We start from the raw sequence: 17,947 nt of genomic DNA, 5'->3' as shown, positions 1-17,947 counted from the left end.
AATGGACTCCAGAGGATGGTAGAGGACAGGAAGGCCTGGAGGAACATGGTCCATGAGGTTGTGATGGGTCGGACACAACTTCGCAACTAACAACAACAATAACAATAACAGAACGTTCAACAACAGACAGAGACACTTCTCCTGGTCACGGTGACTTTTTTTCCTCTAGATGGAAGACATGTAACTGACAGATAGATAGGCTAACCTCTTAGGGTTGTGTTCCCCGGCTGGATTTGCATGAAGTGGGGTAACCCTATGAAGTCTTTAAGAAGATGTTGGATAGCTATTTGTCTGAAACGGTATAGGGTTTCCTGCCTAGGCAGGAGGTTGGACTAGAAGACCTCCAAGGTCCCTTCCAACTCTACTATTGTATTGTATTATAAGAGTCATGTGTAAATCGCTTGTTGGCACTCATCTAGCACAGGGGAAAATTCAGAAGCATTTGGTAATACGGATAATACAATGAAAATGTATTGATTCCTAGGAATAAGACATGAAATTACAGTGTTAAGACATACTGTAGTCTTTAGTGTTTCCATTCTAAATTTGGGCATGCCCAATCTTTGTGTAAGCCTGCATCACGGGTTGTGGAAGAAAGCTGTCCTTACTCTTGGTAGTGGTTACAAGAGTTTTGAGATGTTTGTGGGAAAAGTACTCCAGACTAAACAGCCAAGAAGCAAATATAGAAAGAGATAAAGCTCTTAGAGAGGAATATGAAATATGAAAAAGAAATATTGAAGCGGGCAAGAGATGATGGATAGACATTTTTTTTTGTTTTTTGGTGTTGTTTTGATTTGCTTCTCTTCTCTTTTCTTTCTTTTCTTTTTTTTGTAGGTAGATGACATGATTAGAAGTTAGGTAGGATAGAAAGAAAATGTTTTTTTAAACAAAGGATGATACGGTTAAAAGTTAGAATAAGAGATAGAAATAGAAAAGGGGAATATTAGTGTATACACTTTTCTATAATAAAACAACAGCAATAATAAGAGAAAATGTGGAATAATTGAATAATGACAGAGTGTAACTTTATATGAATATGTATTACTGTTAGAAACATATAAGTTGGTTGAAAGTCATAACTATGATTAATGCTATTAGTTTTATTTGTATTAGGATGTATGGCACCCAGGTGCCAGACTGTTCATGCATCGATATGTTTGTTAAACAAAATTTTTAAAAATAAAATAAACTTATTTTAAAAAAGAGTTTTGAGATGCTTGGAGGAACTCTTGTCTTATGTTGTTCTGTTATCCGGGCATCCTGTTTATCTATGGGAAGTTCACAGACCAAATGGTTCTTAGAATAGCAGAGTTGGAAGGGACCTTGGAGGTCTTCCAAACCAACCCCCTGCCTAGGCAGGAAACCTTATACCATTTCAGACAAATGGTTATCCAGCATCTTCTTAAAGACTTCCAGTGTTGGGGCATTCACAACTTCTGGAGGCAAGCTGTTCCACGGATTAATTGTTCTAACTGTCAGGAAATTTATCCTCAGTTCTAAGTTGCTTCTCTCCTTGATTAATTTCCACTCATTGCTTCTTGTTCTGCCCTCTTCTTTGTGGCATCCTCTCAAATACTGGAAGACTGCTATCATCTCTCCCCTAGTCCTTCTTTTCATTAAACTAGACATACCCAGTTCCTGCAACCGTTCTTCATATGTTTTAGTCTCCAGTCCCCTAATCCTCTTTGTTGCTCTTCTCTGAGCTCTTTCTAGAGTCTCCACATCTTTTCTACATTGTGGCAACCAAAACTGGATGCAGGATTCCAAGTGTGGCCTTACCAAGGCATTATAAAGTGGTGTTAACACTTCACGTGATCTTGATTCTATCCCTCTGTTGATGCAGCCTAGAACTGTGTTGGCTTTTTTGGCAGCTGCTGCACACGGCTGGCTCACATTTAAATGATTGTCCACTAGGACTCCAAGATCCCTCTCACAGTTACTACTATTGAGCAAGGTACCACCTATACTCTTTGCTTATACCGGCTTGGGAAGTCACCCTGTTGTCGTTTTTGCGCCAGCCTGGTGCTTTTAACTTCTCCATCAAATTGCTTTCGTTATCTGCATCATTGTATCCTATAGTTAGAATCCTACACCTACTTAAAATTGTACCCTCCTTGGGTTCGGCTGAAATGCCTTTCATAGAGTCTCTATACTTAGCTCATCTTTGTGAGCAACGGTTGGCCTTCCAGGCATACCCACTGCCCTCTTTCTCCCAACCAGGTTAATGGGCATGGCTACGATGCAAAGACACACACACACACACACACACACACACACACACACACACACAGAGCATCCATCAGTCCCCACCCCCTGAGGGCCCTATTTACACAACCAAGCTTGGATTTCAATTCTTTGGCATCCTTTTTACGATGACAACAGCCCTTCCCTTCCCCCCCTTCCAACTTTCCTTGCCTGGGTCTACAAATTGCTGCATTGTTGTTGTTTTTTGTTTGAAAAAGCCAGCAAATGGGCCGTCCGTTCACCACTATGCCAAACCTTTCAAGATGAGACAGACTTGGTTAATGAAGGGAGCCAGATTGCCACTGTATCTCCCATCAGCTGTTCCTCTTCCGGGGGTGGGGGAAATCCTAGGCAGTGTATTATGGTTGTCTCTTGCCCTGAGCCGTTTGAGGTGGTGCCATTTACCTACGGTGCTGAAAAGCTGCCAGGTGCATAAACTAAATGCTTTGCTTTCTGAGAAACATTTCTAAAAACTCATGGCCCTTTTGGGTCTCTCCAATGGCCGTAATGGCAAACCTATGGCATGCGTGCTGGAAGTCGCATGCAGAGCCATCTCTCAGGGCACATGAGCCATCGTCCGTTGTTCTTCCGGGTTCTGGTGTGCCAGCTGGTGCAAATGCATGTGCCAGGAAGATGATTTCCGGTTTCAGGTGCGTCCATGTGCACTGGCTCCCTGGTTTCTGGTTTAGCTGGCCAGTACGCTTGCATGCGCTGAAAACTGGAAGATCATCTTCTTAGCGCACGCATGAACCCTAGGCGGCTGATCTTCCAGTTTCTGGCTTGTGCACACATTTAGCCGCTCGGTGCTGAAAAGGTTTGCCAACATTATCCTATGGGGATGCGTGGTGATCAAGAATGGGGTTGGGGTTTTTTTTAAACACAACTTTTGCAAGGTCTCTTAATTCAGGATCAACCCTTTTCACTGGCTTAGAGACTCCAAGAAGTGAAAATATTCCCAACTTGGAAACCACTTCTGGACTTTGTGCTTGAGATGGGGGTGGGGTGGGGTGGGGTGCAGGAATGAAAATTTGTGTTTAGGATTTGCAGATTAGAAAAGTGTGTTTTATAGAAATGGCTCCAGCAGGTAAAAAGTAAAAAGTGAAGTTGTCATTCATTATTTTTATTTGACTGTGCTGAAAACGTTGAAGGTTAATGCTTTCCCCCCCCCCCCTTGATTCCCCCCCCCTTACTCCACGCTTCTCTTTCCCTCTCTTTTCCTTCTCCCCTTTCCTTATTTTGTTTGTTTTCATTTGAATTTTATATTATGATGATTTTGGAGGGAGGGAGGGAGGGAGGGAGGGAGGGAGGGAGAGAGAGAGAGAGAGAGAGAAGTGAAAACATTGCACCTTGTGAAAATTCACTGTACCTTGTGAAAATTCGCACACCCTGCAGTTAAACAACCTGATATTTCACTCTTGACAGCTAATGAGAAACTTATTTTAGAATAATTTGTTTCTCTCCCCGCCCCCATTATCTCTGGAATATTATTAGAAAACAAGAGCAAGATTTGGGGGTTGGGGGGGGGACTTGTAAGGCAATAGAAAAAGAAGGGATTCCTAGAAAAATTACCCAAGGGGTATCCCAGTTTTCTCCAGACATTTGAGATGACAGCTTCCACGATGCCTAACCATACACTGGTGCTTGTAGTATACCAGCTTGCTGATTTCTAAAATAGTCTGTAAACCACAGGAGAACGTTCAACGTTGTGAAAGCAATGGGATTTGAGCAATTGCTTGAGTTGGCCAAGGTTGGGTTTATGTAACAGGCTGGGGGGGGGGGACACGACAACAACACATCACCTTTTAGATCAGTGTTTTTTCAAACTTGGCAACTTTAAGATAGATAGATAGATAGATAGATAGATAGATAGATAGATAGATAGATAGATAGATAGATAGATAGATGATAGATAGATAGATAGATAGATGATAGATAGATAGATAGATAGATGATAGATAGATAGATAGATAGATGATAGATAGATAGATAGATAGATAGATAGATAGATAGATAGATAGATAGATAGATTAGATAGATAGATGGATGATAGATGAAACACAATGGAAATGTAAAAGATGTAAAATTTGCTGCAAAGACGATATGATTGTATAAATAAAATAAAAACCTTTTTTTTTAAAAAAGAAACATTGGTGTGTGAAGACGCCTTAAACTGTTCTACAATGGATGTATTCCATTTCAGTCCATCCATTCCCTCCACATTTACTGATTTGTCTTATTCGTTTTGGAATGAGTTCAACTAATCGCCAGCCCTTTGACTGTTCATTTATGGTTGATGTGGCAGTGTGGTTGATGCTATTTGTTTTATTTTCTGCTACTGTCTTTTATGCCATACTTAAGTTTTATGGGTGATCTTTTACATGCTGGGTTTTTTTTTAATGGTTGACTCTCCCAAGAACTTTTATTGGGCCTAGGGAGGAAGCGTAATTAGTTTAATAAAATAAATCAGATTAAATAAATGATCAAACTTACATTGTTGCGCCTATATATGAACCACCGAGATGTTAATGGTAACATTTGTATTCAACTCAGTGGTAGCATCTGTACATATTTTCAAGAAAGTAAAATGTAAAGGTTCCCCTTGCACATATGTCCTCGTTGTTCCCGACTCTAGGGGATGGTGCTCAGCTCTGTTTCAAAGCCAAAGAGCCAGCATTGTCCAAAGACGTTGTGATGGAATTGATGTTTGGTGAAGGTGATTGGTGATAGCTTCCTGTGTTGTTCTGGGTCCTGTGTTGGTTTTTGTGGCTGGGACTCGTTTATTGACTAAGGCTATATAATGTATACGTACATTATACGTATATACACAAATATATTCTTATAATTGCATAATTAAGACGAAGAGCCAGCGCTGTCCAAAGACGTCTCCGTGGTCATGTGGCCAGCATGACTAAATGCTGAAGGCGCACGGAACACTGTTCCCTTCCTACCAAAGGTGGTTCCTATTTTTCTGCTTGCATTTTTTACGTGCTTGCAAACTGCTAGGTTGGCAGAAGCTGGGACAAGTCACGGGAGCTCACTCTGTTACGCGGCGCTAGGGATTTAAACCGCCGAACTGCCAACCTTTCTGATCGACAAGCTCAGCATCTTAGCCACTGAGCCACCATGTCCTTTGTTCAAGAACCTACAATTCTCAATAGCCCCGAGTCACAAGCTGAATAGGGCTATAATTGAGCAAAAAAAAAAAAATACACATTGTTTTGACTTGGAGAATAGCTTGACTCCCTCTTCTTTGTGGCAACCCCTGAGATATTGGAACAATGCTATCATGTCTCTCCTAGTCCTTCTTTCTCTTAAGCTAAACATACCCAGTTCCTGCAACATATGAAGAACGGTTGCAGGAACTGGGTATGTTTAGCTTAAGAGAAAGAAGGACTAGGGGAGACAGGATAGCAGTCTTCCAATATCTCAGGGGTTGCCACACAGAAGAGGGAGTCAAGCTATTCTCCAAGGCACCCGAGGGTAGAACAAGAAGCAATGGGTGGAAACTAATCAAGGAGAGAAGCAACTTAGAACTGAGGAGAAATTTCCTGACAGTTAGAACAATGAATCAGTGGAACAGAAGTTGCCTCCAGAAGTTGTGAATGCCCCAACACTGGAAGTCTTTAAGAAGATGTTGGATAGCCATCTGTCTGAAATGGTATAGGATTTCCTGCCTAGGCAGGGGGTTGGACTAGAAGACCTCCAAGGTCCCTTCCAACTCTACTATTGTATTATTGTATTGTACTTACAACCACCATTAAGTCCAAATTTTTGGTTGCTAACTGAAAGAGTAATTAAGTGTATTTTGCCCTGTTTTACAACTTTCTTACCATAGTCGTTACATGAATCACCGTTAAACTAGTCATATAGTCCTTAAGTGAATCTGGCTTCCTCATTGACTTTGCTTGTCGGAAGGTCACATAAGATGATCATGTGACCCCTGGACACTGCAACTGTCATAAATATGAGTCAGTTTCCAAAGGTGTGAATGTTGAATATGTGGCCACGGCCCAGGGATGCTGCAATGGTCGTACATGTGAAAAACAGTCATAAGTCACTTTTTCTCAGGGCCGTTGTAACTTTGGACAGTCACTAAATGAACTGTGGTAACTCAAGGACTACCTGTATAATGCCAGTGGTTCCCCACTCCATCTTTCATCTGAGTAGAAGACAATTGGAGATGTTATTCATCTGAAAAGAGCAGGGAGGGGAAAATCACATCTTTTTAAACAGGACTTCAAATACGGAATGTTTTGAAGCTTTTAAAAATAATAATTCATGGAATTCCTTGCAATTGGCTGGGGAATTCGGGGAGTTGAAGTCTTAAGATAGCCAACTGTTCTGAGCGAGGCTTCCCAAGAGCATGAAGCAAACTCCTGGTCTTGACAAAAACCCGTTTTATTAATTTACTGTGAATTCTGCTCATTTACCTCCAGCAAAGTCTTTCAAGGGAGGATTTACAGTCACAGACCTTATCTGGCTTGGAGAGCTGCCAGGCTGATATCTGCAGAACCTGGCAAGGAGTCTCGGAGAGTCATGAACCAATTAAGTGAACTATTGTCTCCTGCAAACTCCACTCCCCTTTCGCTCCTCTTTTATTTTCTCTGGGAGGGGCCCTTCATCGTCCACCTCTGGCCTTAATCCCAAGTCAACCCCTGTTCCTTAGTTGTTCCCTTCCTCTGGCAACTCTGCGCATGCGCACACTAGGAACAGGCTCCAGCTGTTCGTCTGCCTCACTGATGTCTGACTCTGAAGGGAGCTGATAACTGGCATACAGCTCTGGCCCCCTCTCTGCCTCTGACACAGAGCCCTCCTCAGAGCCTTCCCCAGACTCCAGGACTGGCCCATGTTCCTCCCCAACCCCCTCACTGTCCGACTCTGCTCCCAGCTCCACGGGCCATTGGCGGGCCACAACTCCAACATTGGCTATCCCTGAGTTAGATTGTAGTGAATTCACCCTGCAGAGGCAGTATAGTCAGGTACTCTCCAAGGTGCTGAAATAATCTGTTTTAAAATGGTATTTCAGGGGGGTGGGTTTGTGTGGGAGGTGGGGGAGGGTTAGGGTGGAGGGTGGGGCAATATATATGTATGAATAAATTAGAAGATGGGACTAATGAAACATTGTTAGGCTAGGAGAAATTTATATTAAGAGTTATAGATGTTAAATTAGCTTAGAAAATGATCAATGTGTTATTATTAATTTAAGAGTAATTTATATAGTTTTTGTTGGGAGGAGAGGGGTTATGAGTAATCTATTTTAAGATGGGGAGAGGGGAGGGGGTAAAGTGTTTGGTATAATATTTGAATGTGAATTTTTGCGGGGGGGTTGGGGGGTATAGCATTTGTATGAGATTTATATTGTGTGGAGGGGGGGTGAAAAGGGGGAAAATTTGTTTGTACAAAACTCTTTTATTAAAAAAAAATGGTATTTCTCCTGGAGTCAAGCTCTATTTCTCCATGCCTTCGCCGACCCTCCCATGGGCTTTTCTTGACAGTAATCAGGAAACCTTTCAATACTGCCAACTTTCAATGAAGTATACAATTTCTTACAAAGCACCTGCAAAGCCAGGTTTCACCAAATGCATGATAATGAATTCAAATCAATGGCCAGCCAGCTATTAAATATATTTCTATACTGTTTCTGTAAAGCGCCATCTCCAAATAACCATCTCCAATCGATAGCATTAAAACGTTCAGTTAAAAATAGGGAACACGTGCATATGTGCATGCACATTTCTGCCCCGATGCCTTCTTAAAAGTAACCCCAGAGGATGCCAAATGTACCTCGGTAAGGAAATGTTAAAATGCAGAGGTCTAGCTTCTTTGCTTCATTCATGTATTCCATGAATAAAGGAAATGGGCCCAAACTAGCCCATATACTCTCAAATCTGAGTCTCTGAGGTGAGACTTCCACATTGTGGAGTAATTGAGATCAAGCTAAAAATATACAGATGTGGTTGTTTGTGGGCATAATCCTCTCTGATCTATTTTTTTTTATTTCCATGTTGCATGTTGTTTAGAAGAATCAGAGTTCTACATTGCCTCTTACTGGTTCTTTTTCAAGGGAAGCTCCAGGATTCAAACAAGGAAGGAAAGGGAAATGAAGGAAAGAGAAAGGAAAGGGCAAAGAAAGGAAAAGAAAGGAAAAAGGAGAAAAAGGGAAGGACAGAGGAAAGGGAAGGGAAGGAAAAGAAAAGAGGAAAGGGAAAGGAAAGGAAAGGAAAGAGCAGGAAAAGAAAGGAGGAAAGGGAAGGAAATGAATGGAAAAGAAAAGAAAGGAAAGGGAAGAGCAAGGAAAGGAAAAGAAAGGAAAAATGAGAAAAAGGAAAGGACACAGGAAAGGGAAGGGAAGAGAAGAAAGGAGGGAAGGGAAGGAAAAGAAAAGAAAGGAGGAAAGGAAAGGGAAATGAAGGAAAGAGAAAGGAAAGAGCAAAGAAAGGAAAAGAAAAGAAAGGAAAGGGAAAAAAAGGAGAAAAAGGAAAGGAGAGAGGGAAGGGAAGGGAAGGAAAAGAAAGGAGGAAAGGCAAGGGAAGGGAAGGGAAGGGAAAGACATCATCCCATGCAGACATGCCCCATCCCAGATTACTAACTTCAGAGCTGAAAGTATTAGGAGAAACAAGCCCAAAATGTATTAATGCAATGTATACAGCCACTTCCTTGCCTTCGGTGGCTTTGTGTGGCTAACAAACATAGCAATTAAAACATATCGGGCCAGAGGTCTAAGAGCTCAATTGTTCAGAAAATGGACTTTTGTAACCCTAACCCGGACAAATAGGTAGGATGGGGCTGCTGGTCCTACAGGAAAACGTAGTTCTGAAATCCTTGGCATTAAACAAGCGCACATTTAAGCACACTCCAAAGCCAACTCGGTTTCCATTCATGAAACTTTATAGGTCTCTTCCCATCTCAGTAAACATTTCGCCCCACACCTGTTTCCCCTCTGCCTCTCCTTGAGGTTTTAAGGTGCTTATTAGGCGGGTTTCCCCCCCTGCACCTTTCACTTTCTTGGCGCTGATCTGCCATTTCTTCTCCCTTAGCAATCATCTCTCTCTTTTCTTTCTTTTCCTTTTTTAAATATAGGTTTATTATTTACATATACATATATCGAACGAACACTGTAAGGGACGCGGTGGCTCAGGGGCTAAGACGCCAAGCGTGTTGCTCAGAAAGGTCAGCAGATCGGTGGTTCGAATCCCTAGCGCTGCGTAAAGGAGTGAGCTCCTGTTCCTTGTCCCGGCTTCTGCCAGCCTAGCAGTTCAAAAGCATCTAAAAATGCAAGTAGAAAAATAGCAACCACCTTTGGTGGGAAGGGAACAGCGTTCCTTGCACCTTCGGTGTTGAGTTACGCCGGCCACATGACCACAGAGACGTCTTCAGACAGCGCTGGCTCTTCGGCTTTGAAACGGAGATGAGCACCACCCCCTAGAGTCGGGAACGACTAGCACACATATGTGGGGGAACCTTTACCTTTATATCAAAACACAGTGTAACCGTTCTGGCATTTCATCCGCCATAGATACCAAAGTGAAGGAAAAATCATATATATTCTGATAAGGAGGCGAGCCTGTGGCTTAGTGGCTAAGACTTCTGCCTAAGATATAATACAGCCCAGGTTCGAATCCCAGTAAGGGTATGGCTAGCTGATGAGAGCTAATTAGCTCAAAATAGATCTATACTCCCACTTCATATTTCCAACCATTGATAAAATGTGTTCCATGTGTCATAATATTCTGTCTCTTTTTTTTCTAAGGTCCTTTCTACATTCCTTCCTACTCTCCTTTACAGGAGAGGCTAGACATTAATCAATGAAAACTTGTCTGAAAAGCTCAGAGCTAGCCACTTTCCTAGCAATGGCCACACTGTTATCTGCGGGGGGGGGGGGGTAAATGTGATTTAACCCCATTGTAAGGAAAGAAGAAAAAGAACAGATATTAATTCTGCAAGTACAAGCAGTATTAGCTCTACTCCTGGTAACGGAGAAGAGAAGAAGAGGTTGAGTAGATGGATGGCGAGAGAAACACTAGTAAGTGTTTTGCCCAAGAATGTAAAAAGCAACGGAGCAAAAAATCCAGGAGGAGTATAAGCACGTTCCTTGAATTTATTTATTTTTGACACGCCATTCCATGCTTAATGGGTTTCTATCAATGGCCGTCCAGATGTCATTTCTCTTTAAAAAATATTTTTTTCAATTCCAAAAATTAAAATACAAAACTCCCCCCAAAAAAGCTTTTTTTGCAGAAACAAACAAACAAGACATTAAATTGTGCATTAAAAAAAGACACAAGCACATAAATGTCTGCTATAACCCTCGTGTATATTTGATAACATATGCCCATATGTCATCTTTTTATATATTCCTGTATTTATTGCTCTACACACACACACACACACACACACAGAGGGCAGTATCACACTGGAGTTCACACTGATTGACTACTAACAGCTACATACATTCTGCTCCTTTCCTCCTCATTTTAGCTAGCATCTGTATTTTCATGTGATGTCATTGTGATTTTATACATCGGGTGTGTGTGTGTGTGTGTACACACGCATACACCAATGTGTAAATTCACAACACACACACACACACATTCTCCTAGTCCTTGCAATCAGATGGGAGGGGGCAAACAGATGTAATCAATAATAAAATGCATTTGTGGCGCAAAATGGGTTTGAGGGTGTGCATTTACACACAGAGAGACACACAAAACAAAATAGCAGTGCAAAATAAATAGGAGACCAAGGCCTAGCCAAAACAGCGCCAGAATGGAAACAGCAATAGGAATAGCAAAAAGAACTCTTTGAAGCCTCCCCACCCACCCGAACTAAGAGACCTGTAATTCTGCAAAACGAAGATTTCCCTTGAATCTGAAGGCACCAGTTCAATCCCCCTATGCATACAAGAAGAGGTTCCAGAATGTGGGTGTTGTCACCGAGAAGGCCCTTCTGTTCATTGTCCCTCAACTGTAGCATATTTTAGAAGACAACAGTCTTTTTAGAAGACAAAGTCACCAAGTGACCAGGAAAACTGTCCATGTCTGTTCTTGAACCTTTTTTTAAGACCTGTCAATGCCAACCAATGAAGCTTCTCAACACAAAATAATGCAGACTAGAGAAAACAGAGTTGGAAGAAGACCTTGGAGGTCTTCTAAATCAACCCCATGCCCATGGCAGGAGATCCTGTCCCATTCTGGACAAATGGCTGTCCGTTCTCTTCTTGAATATCTCCAGTGATGGACAACCCACAACTTCTGGAGGGAAGCTTTTCCACTGGTTGATGGTTCTCACTGTCAGGAATTGTCTCCTTACTGTTAGGTTGTATCTCTCTTTGATCAGCTTTCACCCATTGCTTCTTGTCCTGCCTTCAGGTGCTTTGGGGAATAGCTTGACTCCCTCTTCTTTGTGGCAACCCCTCAAGGACTGGAAGACGTATCTTATCATGTCATCAGCTAGTCCTTCTCTTCATTAAGATAGACATACCCAGTTCCCACAACCTGTTAATTGAATGCTTTAGCCTATCTAAAGGAAAGCGTTTCTATGATGTTCTTTAAGGTTTGATGATGCAGTTGGGCAGAAAAATGCAGGAGGTCCAATCAAAGCAACCTTATTGGTCTCTGTTAATGGGGAGGGTCCTTCTTTGGGGTCCCACATGTTTGCATGCTAAAGACACACAAGGATGCAGTAGATTCTGGAAAGACTGACACCATCTCTACATTGGGAATAGAGAACCAGGAAGTCCTTCTATCCAGAAAGGGAATTAGAACCACAGAGAACCCACCTTCAAAATAATCTTTCTTTTCCTCTTTCATTCACCCACGAAGAGGAAATTCCAGCCAAATATCTATTTATTAACATCTGCTGGGGTGTCTCCTTCCTCTTTCTCTCTCCCTCTCCCTCTCCCCCTCTCCCTCCCTCTCCCTCCCTTCCTCCTTCTCTACCCCTCTCTCTCCCTCTCCATTTCTCTCCCTCTTCCTTTATTCCTCCATCTTCCCCTCTTCCTCCCTCTCTCCACCCTCTCTCATTCTCTCCCCCTCTCCCTCCCTCCCTCTCTCCTTCCCTCCCTTTCTCCTTCCCTCTCTCCCTCCTTTTCTTCCTCTCTCTCTCCCTCCCTCCCTCCGCCCTCTCTCCTTCTTACTCCCTCTCCCTGCCTCTTTCCTCTGTGCACCAAATTATTCCTGATCTCAACCCTTGGTCCCTTAAAACCCCTTAAAAATATGGTTTGTAATAAAGTTGTAACAATCCTAATACAGTTACTGAAGAGACATCTTCAAGAATCTAACAGGTGAAGTTTTTCTAGGGGGCTTCTCTGGATGTTATGAAAAACATCATTGCTCATCTCTTGGTGATCCAGGTTGGCATTAAAAGAAGAGGAAAAAAGCACAGAACCAGGTGTCCATTAAAAAATGGGCTACCTTAGCTGAAGACCAAGGGCCCTGAACTCTATCCAAGCAGGCCAATTTTGTGGACAGGAGTCATTCTGAGGTTCAGTGATGGTTCTTCAAGATTAAATCGAGAGAGCTACAACCCAAACTAGATCTTCAATTAGAGACACAGAGAAAGAGAGAGATGGGAGAGATAGCAGGAAAGGGTCAACATTAAAAGAGACGATTCTACCAACTGTGGTTGAGGGCCAAATCCAAACAGCTTGGCCAAGATTCCTCTCTTGTCTCTCTACCTTCTTTCCAAAGCCACATGGGTACCAGTGGTGGGTTTCAAAATATTTTAGAACCTCTTCTGCTTTGTGGGAGTGGCTTGCTGGCCATGTGACCGGGTAGGAGTGGCTTGCCAGCCATGTGACCGAGTGGGAGTCACTTGGCAGTCATGTGACTGGATGGCTGTGGCCAACTTATAAAATGTGGTGAAACTCATTTAACAACGCTCTTGCTTAGCAACCAAAATGTTGGCTCAGAAACTCTGGCATTTGAAGCACGCAAGTCTTAAAGCTGTCAAGTTACACTCCTAACCCTTTAGAAAAACCCCCAGGGGTGTTCAAACTTGATAGCTTTAAGACTTGTGGACTTCAATTCCCAGAATTCTTCCTCCAGTCATGTTGGCTCAGAAACTGACATTTGAAGCACACAAGTCTTAAAGCTGTCAAGTTACAAGACCTTTGCACCACTAACCCTTTAGAAAAAAAAACCCAGGGGTGTTCAAACTTGATAGCTTTAAGACTTGTGGACTTCAATTCCCAGAATTCTTCCTCCAGTCATGTTGGCTCAGAAACTCTGGCATTGAAGTGTGCAAGTCTTAAAGCTGTCAAGTTACAAGACCTTTGCACCCCTAACCCTTTAGAAAAAAAACCCAGGGGTGTTCAAACTTGACAGCTTTAAGACTTGTGGACTTCAACTCCCAGAATCCCTCCTCTCGCTCTTCATCTTGATGATATGCAGACGGGCGGGGGGGGGGGGGGAGGCAGCTGGAACTGGTTCTAAACGGCACTGTAGATTTGTGGAACCTCTTCTATAGAAAAGGTTAGAACTAGCAGGAACCCTCCCCTGATGGGTACGCAATTCACCATTGCCTCTCCAGAGCTTCTCCATCAATCCAGGTTACCTGGGAGAAGCTCTGCCCATCCAAAGGTGCCTCAAATCCCTCCCTTGAGGAAGCCACCCCTTCCTCAAAACAACAGGGTTAACAACATCACTGCCCAACCCTGCCCCATCCTTCCTCAAGCTGGCTTCCAGAGCTGGCCACTCAAAATTTTTCCATCCAATGCACCAAAGCCCAAGCCTGGAGGGAGAGAGATCCTTTGAGGGGATCTGGACTGCAAAGGCGAGAGACCTCCTCCCCGCTTTCCCATCCCCCCCCTGTCCCCTACTCAGGAAGACAAGAAAGCTGGTTCTTATGTAACGCCAACCTGGCATCCCAACCTAGAAGGTCTTCTTAAAAAAGGAGATGAAAGCCACTGAGAGGGGGGGGGATCTTTCCCACCGGCAGATGTGAGAAGACCCTGGTGGTCTTCTGCCTCCTGCAGATCTCAAAACCCTGATCTTGAGGTCTGGGGGGAGCTTCAGTGATGGGAAAGGGGAGCTTTGTAACCCAACCCGCTTTGATGCCCCCCAAATTAGCACGCTTACCTCCAACACCGCTGTCTTAGCTCATCCCTTCTTCACCCACTGCAAACAGCAGCCAGAGCAGGGTGGGGAGGAAAAAAATAATATATCACAATCCTTCCGTTGGAGAGAGAAAAAGGAGAAAGGACTTCACGGGAGAAGCAAAGCAGGAAGGCCCCTTGATTTATTTCTTCTTTTCTAACCCAGCTAGAGGGACCTCAGCAGGATGTTGGCTTGTGGTGCGGATGGCTGGCTGTTTTTTTCTTTCCCTCTCTTCTTCTCTCCCTTATTCTTCCAGCATGCAATAATCCACCGGTCTGTTGTTCGCTGAGCCGCCAAGCCAAAGAAGAATCTGGAAAAAGGGGGCCCCCAAGCCAGGCATCCCCGCTGCACCCCCGCAATCAGAACCAGGGGTCTGGCTGGGAAGCCAAAGGAAAGCGGGGACCCCCAGCCTCGCTTTCCCTCCCCATGGCCAGCAAAATAACAGCAACAGGGAGAGGAGTTGGGGGTCCAAAAAAGCCCAAGAAAAAACCCAAGAAAGAGGGATGGTGGGGATGAGGAGTTATCTAAGACGGCAAGGAAGCAAGATGCAGGAGCCGCTTCTCCTGCGTTCTCCCTCCCTCCCTCCTTCACTGCCTTCACGTCCACACGCACATCCACGCTTCCTAGCTAGCCTGACACTCAAGTGTCCTCAAGCCAAGCCAGTTAAAGGCACAGGAGCTTGATTTATCCATCATGCCACTCGCTCTCCAGCAGCTGCTCTCTCTCTCTCTCTCTCTCTCTGTCTGTCTCTGTCTCTCTCCCTCTCTCTTTCCCTCCCCCTCTCTTTCCCTCTTCTCTCTTGCTCTCCCTCTCCCACTGTTTCCCCTCCCCCTCTTTTTCCCTCTTCTATCTCCCTCCCCCCTCCCTATCTCTCTTTTCCTCTTCTCTCTCTCACCCCTTCCCTCTTTCCCTCTTTCCCTCTTCTCTCCCTCTCTCTCCCCCTCTCTTTCCCCCTCCCTATCTCTCTTTCCCTCTTCTCTCCATCTCTCTCCCCCTTTCTTTCCCTCTTCTCTCTCTCCCTCCTTCTCTCTCTCTCTCTCCCTCCCTATCTCTCTTTCCCTCTTCTCTCTCTCCCCTCCCTTCTTTCTCTCTTTCTTTCCCTCTTCTCTCTCTCTCACCCTCCCTATCTCTCTTTCCCTCTTCTCTCTCCCCTTCCCTCTTTCTCTCTTTCTTTCCCTCCTCTCTCCCCTTTACTCTTTCTCTCTTTCTTTCCCTCTTCTCTCTCCCTCTCTCCCCCTCCCTCTCTCCCCCTCCCTCTCTCTCTTTCCCTCTTCTCTCCCTCCCTCCCTCCCCACCTCCTGGCTGGGATCCAAGAAGAGATTACAAGCCTTTCCATGGAGAGAAACAGAAGGTCTCTCTTCAACCAACCTGCAGGACCCTCTCCCCCCCTCATTTTTTTTAAAGAAAAGGGAAATCAAACATTGGGTCTTCCAGAGGACGCTGGATAGGCAAAGGGCAGGCAGCAAAGAGCAGAGGAGGGGAGTGGGCCAGGGTCAGGTTGGAAGGCAGGAATGGGGGTTAGGGGGAGAGGAATTGATACTGATCAATGCAAAGCATGTTGGGTGGATAACCGGGCAGCAAAGAAGCTTTTTATAACCCAAACCATCAGGTTAAGATGGGATTGAAGTCAATTTGTGTTGGGAATCTTGCTAAGCCTTATTAACCGAATAACAGAGTGGGACCTACTACCACATGTGGTGGACATGCCCGGAATCGCAAAAATACTGGAAAAGAATCTGGAAGTGGGCACAAGAAATTACGGGGGAACAAGTAAAGTATAAACCCGAAACCTTTTTATTAGGAATAATTAAAGGGAACTATACAAAAAAAATTAAATATTTACTAACACATATATTAACTATAGCTAGAATTGCCTTCGCCCAATGCTGGAAGCAAAACAATACACCGCCAGACAAATTAGTGATAAAAAAAAACCTTGGAGTGCGCAGAGATGGACAAACTAACTCAAAAATTAAAGGACAAAGAAGAATTGGAATACTACGAAATTTGGAATAAGTGGTATGAATGGTTGGATAATAAGAAAAACATTTAAGCCGAAAACAATATACATAAATAAACATAGAACTGTATATAAAAATAGGTAAATATGTTAAATATCATAAAAATGTATAGATAAAATGACATAAGGATTGTAATATATGGTAAAGAGAGGAAAACATACATAGATACGACGATGTAACATTGTACAAACTGTTGATATAAAGAGTGTAATATGTGATAAAAAGACAAAAACAATAAAAAATTATTCAAAAAAAAAAACTTCTGGAGGAAAGCTGTTCCACTGATTCATTGTTCTCACTGTCTGGAAATGTCTCCTTAGTTCTAAGTTGCTTCTCTCCTTGATTAGTTTCCACCCATTGCTTCTTTTCCTCCCCTCAGGTGCTTTGGAGAATAGCTTGACTCCCTCTTCTTTGTGGCAGCCCCTGAGATATTGGAAGACTGCTATCATGTCACCCCTAGTCTTTCTTTTCATTGAACTGGAGTCCAGGGGTCGCAAACTTGCATCATCACGTTGTTGTCGCAACTTTTTTCCCTTTTGCTAAAGCCGGAGTGCGTGTGGGCAGCGCATGATGCATCCAGCCCACAGGACATGAGTTCGACACCCCTGAATTAGACATAACCAATCCCTGCAACCGTTCTTAATGTATTTTAGCCCAGTGGTCACCAACGGGTGATCTGCAAGTAAAGTTTGGTGGTTCGCAGAAAAAATATTTGCATTTTTTATACTGCACTAAATCAAACTTTGGCCCCTGGGATGGATACGTGCAATGAACGTTTGAGTTGCTGCAGAGAGTCTCCCCCTTCGGGGTATTTTTGTGCAGGTCGGAGGGGGACAGAATTTCCAACTTGGGGTCTGCTTCATCCTCCTGGTGAGGGACTTTGAGCGAAGGCTGGAGAGAAGTGCCACTGGTGGTGAAGAGCCGGAGGGCCTCGTTCCAGTGAGACTACATCATGGCCTGGAACTGGCTGACCATCTGAGCCCAGTGAGCCTCCAGGCACCGGTTCCTGGCCTTGCACTCCTGCAGGTCTTCCCTCTGCTTGAAAAGCCTATGCTCCTAGTCCTCAGGGAGGTGCTTCTGCTGAGCCTCCTTCTCGGTCAGATCCAATTTGAACTGAGCTGTTTTGCCAACTCTTTCTCATGGTTGCTGCTTAGCTCCAGCAACTGCTTCCTGTTGGAGCCCTAAGAAGCCCGAGTAGGTGAGGAGTGGCTGGGAGGGGAAGGGCGAGTAGAGGCTGGTCAGGCGCTCCTCAATGTGAGACACATCGAGTTGGCCACACCCACCCAGTCAAATGACCACTTAGCCACACCCACCCAGCCAGTCATTAGGCGGATCATATTAGTGGTCTGCGGGATTTAAAATTATGATTTTAGTGGTCCCTGAGATCCGAAAGGTTGGGGACCCCTTTAAGACTTGTGCAACTCCCAGAATTCCTCAACCGAGTTGAGGATTAGAAGACGTCCAAGGTCCCTTCCAACTCTGCTATTCTTCCATTTGGAGATGTAGCCTTGGGAAAGGAGAAGGAACAATGGAAGCATTAAGGGAGGGATCCAGAAAAGATGACTCCTTCCCAGGAAAGAGGAAAAC

The 17,947-nt window shown here is 44.0% G+C and overlaps 1 protein-coding gene across 1 annotated transcript in view; it reads right to left on the bottom strand.

Moving 5' to 3' along the window:
• FBXL16 (F-box and leucine rich repeat protein 16) overlaps window positions 1-14,922 on the bottom strand; it is a 57,636-nt gene extending 42,714 nt beyond the window's left edge. The window contains exon 1 of the mRNA XM_081966092.1: window positions 14,322-14,922. The gene's annotated coding sequence lies outside the window, so the exon portion shown is untranslated. The remainder of the gene's footprint in view (window positions 1-14,321) is intronic.
• Between the last annotated feature and the right edge of the window lie 3,025 nt (window positions 14,923-17,947).

This window comes from Natrix helvetica (assembly GCF_964273705.1).
Source record: "Natrix helvetica genome assembly, chromosome: 13".
In the NCBI taxonomy this organism is placed as follows: Eukaryota; Metazoa; Chordata; class Lepidosauria; order Squamata; family Natricidae; genus Natrix; species Natrix helvetica.
This window is presented reverse-complemented; position numbering and strand designations above follow the sequence as displayed.